This window comes from Lygodium microphyllum, chromosome 3 (genome assembly GCF_053477565.2).
Source record: "Lygodium microphyllum isolate KBCC chromosome 3, Lygodium_microphyllum_v1.1.10, whole genome shotgun sequence".
In the NCBI taxonomy this organism is placed as follows: Eukaryota; Viridiplantae; Streptophyta; class Polypodiopsida; order Schizaeales; family Lygodiaceae; genus Lygodium; species Lygodium microphyllum.
Genome location: NC_141137.1, coordinates 16,036,012 through 16,046,858, shown reverse-complemented (window position 1 = coordinate 16,046,858; position 10,847 = coordinate 16,036,012). Strand labels below are relative to the sequence as shown.

Genomic DNA, 10,847 nt, shown 5'->3' with positions numbered 1-10,847 from the left:
ATAGGTAAAGGAGACCCCAGCCCAATAGCAGTACTTTGATGACTCGTCGACTTCTTACAAAAGGCAAGTCTCCTTTCCATGTTTATTGATCATAATTCATTAAATAGAAGCTAGAAAAGTTATCAAGCTTCAAAGCCAATGTTAAAGGGATGCAAGTTTTTCTTTCACTAGAAATTTAGGGTATCATATGCTTAAATGAAGCATAGAGGTACATCTAACCATCTTTCTATGTGTTGCGCACTTGTGGTTTCCACTGATAGGCCAAATTTGTAGGGGGATATCAATGCTATTGCATATCTCCTAAATATTGAGTGCTACACACACATTAATGGACGGGATGAGTAGGAGAGCAAGCTTAACATTATGGGTATTTAGTGAGCATGCACCTTGAGCAAATATGAGATTTACCAATGAAACTAAGGCCTTAATAGAGCACCTTAGGCTTAAGTACTTTAAACATACTCGTGAATTAAAGAAGGCACTACAAAAGCTTATGGAATGTAAAGAATACATTGCGCGATGTGCTTGTTTCGTGGACGCAATATAGATGAGCTTTATAGCTAATTTAGGGAGGGCCACCTAGATCTTTAGTTAGGGTAAAGATATTTTGAAAAATGCAAAGACTGGGGTGGTTTGATACTGTAAGACTGAGATACATATTGTTGTACATACCATGTGCAATTTCAGCTTATGTATGATGCATTCTCCAAGATCTATGACCATGATGGTGTCCTTACAGTTAGCCCATGCTATTTTATTCACACAGTCTTATACTCTTGGTCTTATAATGACCAACACCACTTCAATTGGTTATATTTTGGGGACTTGCTCAAGTTGTGAATCATTCTATAGAGCACCTTGATCCATGAAGGACAACTCAAATGAGGAGATTGTACGATGGCAAATGCAAGAGCATTGCATGCTACCAAGGGATTTCCTCTAAGTAGGTATGCTAACTATAGAGAAGCATTATGCATTATGCATTATGCTTATGTTATCATTTGACTTTCTGTTGTTAAAGGTGTTGTGTAGTAATGTATGCAACATGTTTCTACCACTACATATACCACTTACTAGTGATGTGCAAAGAAATTGGTACATTGTTTACTTTGGTGTACCTATGATATCAATCGATTTGTAGGACATGATTGGCATCATGTAGTAGCACGTATATAAGACTAAATGCTTTTGAACAATGTAATTCAATTAATACGTGAGTATTGATGACACTTTTAAATTATTTATTTACCTACACATTGTACTTTCCTTTCATTAAGAGCAACAATTACCACAATCCCTCATCTATGCATGCCCATTGTTGTGTGTAGGTGGGCAAGTTTCTATGCATCATGTGTGAATGGTGATTAGATGGATTGCATGATGAACGAGTGGAATGATACTTGGATGTTGCATGTGTTGGCATCCTTTGTAGAATGAGGAGTATGATGCATCACTGGCATTACTATCTATTGGGAACACACTTGCTATCATTGCTACTATTGTGCACCATGGGAAAATTCAAACTACTACTAGAGAATGTTGATGGGCATGGTATCCATTGTGATGTTGATAGTCTAGTTGTGGTTCAAATGTACTTTCTATAGGTTAGTGATCTAGTTGTGGTTCAAATGTACTTTCTATAGGTTAGGATCACTAGAAGGTACATAGAGTTCATTGCATATGTCCGTGACAAGGAGGCACACATCTACTCACACCTTGTTGTCTTAATGAGAGTTCGCTTATCACATCTCAATACATAGAAGAGGGGACCGTGGTGATATGCCCGGTATTTTTGCATTTATTGCACTTCATTTTGTCATGATATTTCTTCCACAAATTGCTAACAATATGCCCTTTTTTGTGACAGAAGGAGCACTCAGTAGAAGTAGTATGGACTAACACTTGCTCACGGGAAGTAAATGTTGAAGTTCCTTCAGTATGGTTTCTCTTCTCTTCATCCATGCAAGACTGGATGGTACTTGCCAAGGTTGGGTTCGGGATATTAGTTAGGGTAGTCACAAGAGTCGGAAAAACATTTTTCACAGACATCAAAAGAATGGAAATGGCATCTTCATCATGCATGGGTGCTTGAATGGAGGTCAGCTGTGCCATAAGCCCCTTCATATGTGAAAAAAACTTGCTTAAATCTTCTCCCTGTTTATACTCTAGGCTAAAAAACTCAATCTTGAGAAATATATTGGAGTTCTTCCCTATAGCACCGTAGAGCCTTTCAAGTTCATCCCACTTCTCCTTGACAGTGGAGAGTTGGTCAATATGATGAATTAAAGATTCATCTAAGTGAAGCATGATGATGGCCTGAGCCCTTTCATCATCTTCTACATCAAGGGGATTGGATGGGTCAATAAATTTGGTCCCTTTTATGAAGGGCTAGTAGCCTCTTTCCATCATTTTGTATTTTATCAGGACTTGCCAAGGATGGAAATCTTTTCCATTGAACTTGCAAATTTGAGGCCTTACATCTGCATAGGCCATGGCCATTATAGGAAGGTCTTACCTATTGCCTTAAGCAATGGCAGTGTCTAGTCCTTTACAGATGGCCAAGTACAACCAAATAGTAGAACTAATAGGCAACTTTTAAAGTTGTAGAGTTGAAAACGGTTGGAAATCATACATATGCAATGTCTCAAGATAGGATTTAAGAGGTCTTGTTCTTCGAATAACTCTTGATTTAAGCGTTACTATTTTCCTAGGTTTCAACAAGATTTGATTGGACTTCAAGCTCTTCCCGATAATGTGCCATATTAGAGGAGTTCTTGGTGGATCACAACTTATCAATCAACTCTATGCTATGGGATGAATTAGAGGAGAGTACAATAACACTCATATCTCTGATGTACCAATAGTAAACTAATATTGGGATATTGTCTATGTGTTTATAGTTGTACACATAGCCTTACAACCAAGCAAGAAGAGGTTAATGTCATAAAGCACTTGATGGATTTGATTTCTTGATAAAAACACCAGATTGAGTCAATATCCAGCTAGCAACATGATTGAAAAATGCAACATTAGTGCTTACGAGCACTCATCTCAAAGTTTATGCCACTTGAGACGTGAAATGTGGGTTGTTTGATGAACTAAGGAGGTCCACCGAGGGTAAGCAACTTTGAAATAGAGCTTTTAAATCTTCAAATAACTTTGGAGAGGATCAATCAATGATTAGAATCACTGTTAGTGATAGCACTAGTGTGAAAAAATTGAAATATGAAGAAAGCTTGAGGCTTGTGGCTATGGCTACCAGGAAACAAGCAGTTAGGGTTTGCCTTTGTGTGGCCAACAAAGAAGGAATTTTGTCCAACCCTTTTAGGGTTAGGAAGTCCACTTGGGGGGCTACCATTTCCCTAAGAAGCCCGCCATGATTGCTCCTTCTTTGCAGTGTGCGCAACAGTATAGAACCAGATCTCCTGTCTCTGCATTTTTCACAATGCCGCCTTCCACGACGGCCAATGTTGGCCTCTGATGTGGCACACTAGGTCACTTTTGTTGGGGAAGAAGTCAAGAGTTGAAATGCTCTCCTTTGGCTTCCCTAGGTCCTCCAAGGTCAGGGGGTCAAGGTTTGGCTATGGAGGTAAGAAGGAAAAGATGAATATGATGGAAAATCATGTGCACTTAGTGAAGCTGAGGGTGGAGCAAGCTAAAAGGATCAGAGGAGGCTTTGATACCATGTGGAAAATTAGATTTTGCAGCAAGAAGAATGTGCACAAGAGGGAGAAGAGAGCTCAAAGTACAAGAACAAAATCTTGCTTACTAAGTTTCTTAGAGTACAACTTGGGTACACTCTCTCTCACTTGATAGTGACCCATAGGCTATTTATATAGCCTCTGCCAAGCTAGGATTAGGGTTTCCCCCTATCCCTTAAGGCCATTCACATCCATTTGCCCTCATAGACCCTTGCTTAGGGTGAATTCCCATGCCTATATTCTAACACATTGGAGCCTTAGTCAAGTGAACCATGAGAGTATTTGCACTGATGTTAACCTTATTTATGACCAATGCAAATAATTGATCATATATACATTAAGTATATATGTTGACCATTATTGAGTTCATTGTTGATCATTGACCTTCATTACTTTTGTATTTGGTAACTTGAGTATCTAATTTTGATTATATTTATTTTCAATTGAAGGATCTTATGGATATATCTAACATCAGTGCTAATATGAAGGATGTAGTCTCAAACAACTATTCTTTAAGATATTTCTAAGAGATGCATCTAACATAGATACCACATTCATTGTGACTATGACAACATGGTATAAAGTCTAAACTTGTGTACCAAATTCTATGTTGTGATGTAAACTTTAAAAAAAGTGTATAAAGCTATGCTACTCATTTTTATGCAACCATGAAGACAAAAAATGTCAATAGTTTAAATGATATACTCGTAGTTTGGCACTCACCTATCTTGATGTGGTCAGGCATGTCAGCCACCACCACTATCACTCTATGTGTTGCCCAACATCATAGTCTGTCTCGTTTGCTAACACGACTAAAATTTGGCAACCAACCTTAGTATGCTACTTGAACGTCTATGTAAGACATAATAAAACATTACTCTAATCATACAACTTCCTAATATAATAACAAACCATTGGATATGTTCTCCTAGAGCTTACAATTACCATGATACTCATTCATTTTTCTACATTTTTCTTGAGCTATAATTAATTTTGATGGATCGCATAATCAATATCGAGCACTTATTATGAGATCGTGGATCTTGTAGGCATTAATGAAGGGGAAAGTATGACCGATCTTGGATTGGGTTTGATGGATTAGGCTAAATCACAATTTTGCATAACTAAATAAGAAAAATATTGGCTTACTCTCGAAAGTTAATATTAAAGATCCGTACTTTTGTAGGGTTGGAGACCTTTGAGAAATGGTGTAGTAGGTTTGAGTGATTGTGTGCATTGAGAATAATACTCATAACCAAATATCTCTTTTATTTTTGCAAGTTTTCCACATTTGATATGCATGCCTATCAATGTTGTGCTAAGAAATTTACTACTCAACAACCCATGCGTGAAAATCTAAGCATGTATTTCTTGACCTTTCACAATTTCTCCTATGCTACCATAAGCTTGATGCATGCAAACTAAGTTCCATTTACCACTAAAACATATATAACACTTTTTCTAACTTTTGGTCCTTAATTATCATGAAATTTTAAGGTTATTTTCATCACAAGTGAGGAGAGTGAAGACCGATAGTGCCTTTCCCTCATGTCATAATGTTCCTATAGTGCCAGCTTGCAAACCTTGAGATGCATCTCTACTTCTCGATTGCAACTATGTTACCATGACAATGGTGACAACATTTGGTACCCTTACCTTACATGCATGTAAATAATTTGAGACCATCATCATCATGTTTATGTTGGACCTAACAATTGATTAGTGCATTCCAAGAGATTACACTTTGTGTTGGAACTTGTTTTTGAACACACTTAGCATATATGTGACATTCTAGCTAACATAATATCAAGATTTTTTAATAGCTTAAGCCTATATTGTAAAATAGTCTGAACTCAGCTCAACCAGCCTCCTCCCGGATGTTCCCTTCCTTTATATTACATGGCCAGAGCTTACAAGAGCGATCCAAGAAGTGTAACGTACCGGCTCCTAACTACTAACTGCTTGGCTGACAAAGCTCCTACATGGACATGGTGTTGCCAGTTGGTGATCCGGTCACACCTCCCCCCCACGAAGAAAGGTTTCTTCAGAGAAGTACGGCTTCATTTGAATGATATGGGTTGTGGTCAAGGACCGGTTGCTATCCCTCTGTAAGCAGATATGTATTTTCCCTCATGCGGTTGAGAACTGTATATGGGCCAATCCATTTGTGCATGAAGGATTTGGAAAGGCCAGGTCGTCTGATGGGATAGTACAAGATGACCTTTTCTTGGGCTTTGTATTCCTTGGGTGTCGGTCAGCGTCGTACCACTTCTTTTGGCGTGTTTGGGGGCTTGAATCAGGTTGGTCTTGATGGCCATTCTTAGGATGGGTTGAGTTTTGGAGAGGAATGCCACCCAATCAACTGCATCCTGCTTTAGTGGCAAGATTAGGGGGAAATGTGGGGTCGCGGCCGTACAAAGCTTTGAAAGGGCTTACCCAGGTGGAAGCTTGCACAGAAGTGTTGTAAGAATGGATTACAAAGGGTAGTGTCTGATCCTAGTGTTGATGGAGAGGATCAATGTAGGTTGCCAGCATCTGTTTGATAGTTTTATTTAAGCGCTCAGTTAGCCCATTGGTTTGAGGATGATACGGGGAAGGAAGTAAAGACCTGGGTGACGCCTAAGCATCTGGAGATAACCTGCATGACTTCGCTTTTAAATTGAGGGCCTTGATTTGACAATAGTTACCGGGGGCAACCATGACGAAATATAATGTTATGGAGAAGGGATGAGGCGACAGTAGATGATTGTCAGTCTGGGAGAGCTTGAGCTTCACACCATCGGGTTAGATAATTTGGCATGACCAACACAAATTTGTTGCCTACTACAGAGGTGGGAAGTGGACCTATGAGGTCCCAACCAATCATCTCGAAAGGTTCATTCACTGCAATCGGCATGAGGAGACCTGGTTTCTGATTGGGTGATTTCAGCTGCTGGCAGATAAGACACTCTTGCAAATTTTGTGAGATTTTTTGCCACATTTGAGGCCAATAGTGTTTGAGGCACAGATTGGTTAGTACCTTGTGAAAACCGAGATGACCGAACAGGGGATGCTTGTGGAAATACTCCACATAATGATGTTGTAGACTTTCAGGCACATAGAGCCGTGGGGGGTGGCCTGCCTGTACATGGTAGACCAGACCATCCATCAAAAGAAACTTTTTGTGAAACTTATGCGGTGTAGATGATGTTTTGAATTGTAGGGTCCTGTTGTTGCAAGGGACAAAGAGTGCTGAGATCAATGGGTTGGAGTAGGTGGTGTTGCTAGGCATTCTGGGTGTGGGGTGTCCTAGAGAGACCATCAGCGATGTAGTTGGTCGATCCTTTCATGTAGCTAATTATGAACTGGTATTCTTGAAGTGCGAGGGCCCACCTAAGAAGTCGCCTTGGAGGGTGTGATTTTTGCAGAAGGGGGATAATGGGCTGGTGATCAGTTTCGAATGTGGAGTAATTAAGCTCCGGTTTTGTAAGCGCTGTGCTAACGAAAGCTATTGGCTGCCATCGTCCCCATGGTCATCTTGCTGGAGCAGAGCAGCTCCCAAACCTGAATTAGAGGCATCCATCTGTAATAAAAAGGGTTTGTGAAAGTTCGGGTGAGCTGACATGGTAGATTGTTGGATAGCCGCTTTCAACTGGCAAGCAGGACTCCACCTAAAATGAGCTCCCATCTTTAAAAGTTCTCTCAGAGGCTGTGTGATCTGGGCAAGATGGGGGATGAATCTGAGAGAGAAGGTGGCCATGCCAAAAAGCTTTGAAGGGTTTTAACGTTGGTGGGGGTCGGGTAGGAGGATTGGCCAGGACTTTGACTGGGTTTACCTGTATCCCTTGAGCTGAGATTACATACCCTAGAAATTTGAGCTTGGTGGATCCCCATTTACATTTGCGCAACTGTAGACGGAGATTAAACTTTTGAATTCGACTGAGGACTTCCTGTAGTATCAGTAGGTGCTCTGACCAAGTTTTAGTGTGCACAAGGACGTCATCTAGATAGACGACAACCACTTTTTGTTGCATCAGATCAGCAAATATAGAATTAGCTATCCTTTGGAATGTGCTACCAGAATCTGATAGGCCAAATGGCATCCTCGTGAACTGATACAAGCTCTCAGGGGTACGAAAAGCTGTCTTATGTGCATCTCTTGGGTTGAGTAGAATTTTCCAGAACCCAGATGCGAGATCCAAATATGTGAAGTAGCATGATTGGCCTAATTGATCTAACAAGTCATCCAGACGGGGTAGCGGATAGACGTCATGCTGAGTCGCCTTATTAACGGATCTGAAATCAACACAGAAGCGGTATGTACCATCATCTTTTCGAACCAGATGAGGCTCAAATGCCCAATCGCTATGTGAAGGAATAATCACACCTTGCCGGAGCATGTCTTCGACAACGCAATTTATATGATCCACTTCAGCTGGAGACCTTCTTCGCATAGGGGTTTTTTGACAGGGGATGCATTGCCTGTGCGGATTGAATGAGTAATGGGAAGATTGATTGTAGATGATGTGCTGGTTTTCAGAGAAATGGAAGGAAAATTGTGCAAGAGGTGTCGGATGTCCCTTGTGCATTGAATAGTGTCTAGCCTAGTGTGCTGTGTTTGAACAAAGTTTGGACCTGTGTGAGAGGAGATAAATGGTATGGGTAAAGTGTGTGGGAAATTTAGTGTCTGAGTGCCAAAATTAAGATGTGCTCAAGTAGACACAAACCAATCACACCCTAATGTTATTGGAAACAACTGACGAGGTAAGACATAAAACGTATGTTGGAATTGTCTTTGACTAATGCAAAATGATAAGATGACTACAGAATTGGAATGGTAAAGCATCTAACTATCCCCAAACAATACAGAGATTGGGTCGGCTGTTTGTGTCGGAAGGTCTAAGAGCTGGAATAAAGATGCACTAATGGATGAAATAGTACTGCCTGAGTCTAAAAGGGCTTCATGAGAACTAGATGCTATTTGAGTTAAAATTGAACAAACCAGATGGCCGGAAGAAGTTGCGGCTTGAATGTGACGTGAATGGGTGTCTTCCAGCATCCATTCACTTAGATGTTTCCCGGAAGTTCTGCCAGAGTGGCAGCATCACTGAGCTGAACTTGTACATTTTGAATTTGATTGTGAGCATTATGAGCTTGTAGTTTCTTACAATGCTTACGAACATGACCATAATTGTTGCAGTAGAAGCACTTTGGTCTACTTCATGCATCCCGGTCTGGCAAGCTCCTTCGAGATGTAAATTGCGCATTCTGAACATCGATCTCCATGGGGTTGGATGGTCAAGCTGAGGTAGCCCAAGCGTGGTAGGCTATGAATGCATTGAAATTGATTCTGGTTGGCTACTGTTTTCAATCCGTTGTGCAATTTGAACTGTATCATGAAATGTAGTTGGACCTTGGTCTTTGGCACGTCGAGCAATGTCGTGCTGCAACCTTGGCCAAAGAAAGTACAATTTCATATCCTCCGACATGGAGGGGTCAGCATGTAACAACAACTGATTTAACTTCACAGCGAACTGTGCAACTGGTTCATGTAATTGTTGTCAAAGAGTATTTAACTGTTGAAGTGCGGACTGAGTGATGTTCTGGTGGGCAAAGTTTTTTACCAGCTGTTGTTTTAAAAATGCCCAATTACCTTTAACCTGTGGAGATTGCTGCATGAACCAGGTGGCTGCGACTCCTTCGAGCAGTGTCCGAACTTCTAAAGCCTTGTGTTGCTCATCCCACTGATGGTATTTTGCAACATTTTCCGGATGGTAAAGCCAAGTGAGGACGTCTTCAGAAGGTAAACCAGAGAAAGAGTGGGGGCGGATCTTGGGATCTGTGTGCTGTTTTTGAGTGTGTGTAGATGACATATAGCTAATTAAAGATTGATTGGTGTGATTGACCTACTGTAAGATTGTGGACATAGCAGCAAGCATGTGATCTAAGGGTGGCTGGGGCTATGAGGGAAACTCGGGTTCATAAAGGCATCTTCATACTGAGGGGAAGCAGGAGCTTGGTGAGGGGATGTGACATGGCTCATGATGGGTAGCTGAGTGAGGTTGCGACTGTGCACTTTGATGAGTAACAGGGGCGGAAGAGTGCTCGCCGCCTCCACCAATGTAAAATACTCTGAACTCAGCTCAACCTACCTCCTCCCAGAGCTGTTCCCTTCCTTTATATTACATGGCCAGAGCTTCCAAGGGCGATCCAAGAAGTGTAACCTACCGGCTCCTAACTACTAACTGCTTGGCTAACAAAGCTCCTATGTGGACATGGTGTTGCCAGCTGGTGATGTAACTTTCATATATATATATATATATAGACGATGGCATGTATCTCTCTAACCCTTGAATGCTTCCATGTTACCGAAAGTGTTCAAAGAGCTAACAAATGTAACTTTTTAGGACCCCAAATTTTACCACCAATTGCAACCAATATCATGAACACATAGGTAGGGGCCAAAATATATGGGAGAATTTGATAGGAAGTAGTCTAGATTGCCACTGACAAGATGTAGGCAAGATTGTCACTCTGATAAGTAGTAGTCAAGATTGCTTCTTGGGGATGGAAGGGTAGCGGATTTCTATAAAGGATGTAATTTGAGACAATTAATAGATTTTCCAAATAGCACATGCATATTAAAGTTTTACCCTCAAGAATGTTGAGGTATCTACACAAAAATCTAAGTTTTATACTCTATGATGGATAAATTTCCCATATTGTGTAATGGGTAATATACAACACACATAAGGAGTGGGCAAACACAACTTGTGGGCATCTATCTACTTTTTGGTGACAATGATGAGTAATAGACATGACTGAAAAGATCTTGATTGCAAGCTATAACTTGTTAGTTAGATATTTTTACTCAAAATCTTATTGAATGCATAAATACGTCATAAAAACAAGACTGCATGTTTCTTACTTGGCTACATGAAATGGAGTTATTGTACAAAGAAGGCAAAATTTTGACTCTAATTTTCTTAGATCTTAAATATTTATGCAATGAAAATTGCCCCCATAACTAGACATTTGTAACACTTTTATCTATGTAGTCATGTGTGCATCAATGCATCCATTACTCACTTCATGCATTGTCTCAATGTGAAGGATAGACTAAGACCCCACCCCATATACGCACGTATATCCAAGAAGAGGAGGGAG

The 10,847-nt window shown here is 40.5% G+C and overlaps 1 pseudogene; it reads right to left on the bottom strand.

The window, feature by feature from the left end:
• Positions 1 to 5,485: 5,485 nt before the first annotated feature.
• LOC148038086 (uncharacterized) lies at positions 5,486 to 10,300 on the bottom strand (annotated as a pseudogene).
• Positions 10,301 to 10,847: the final 547 nt, after the last annotated feature.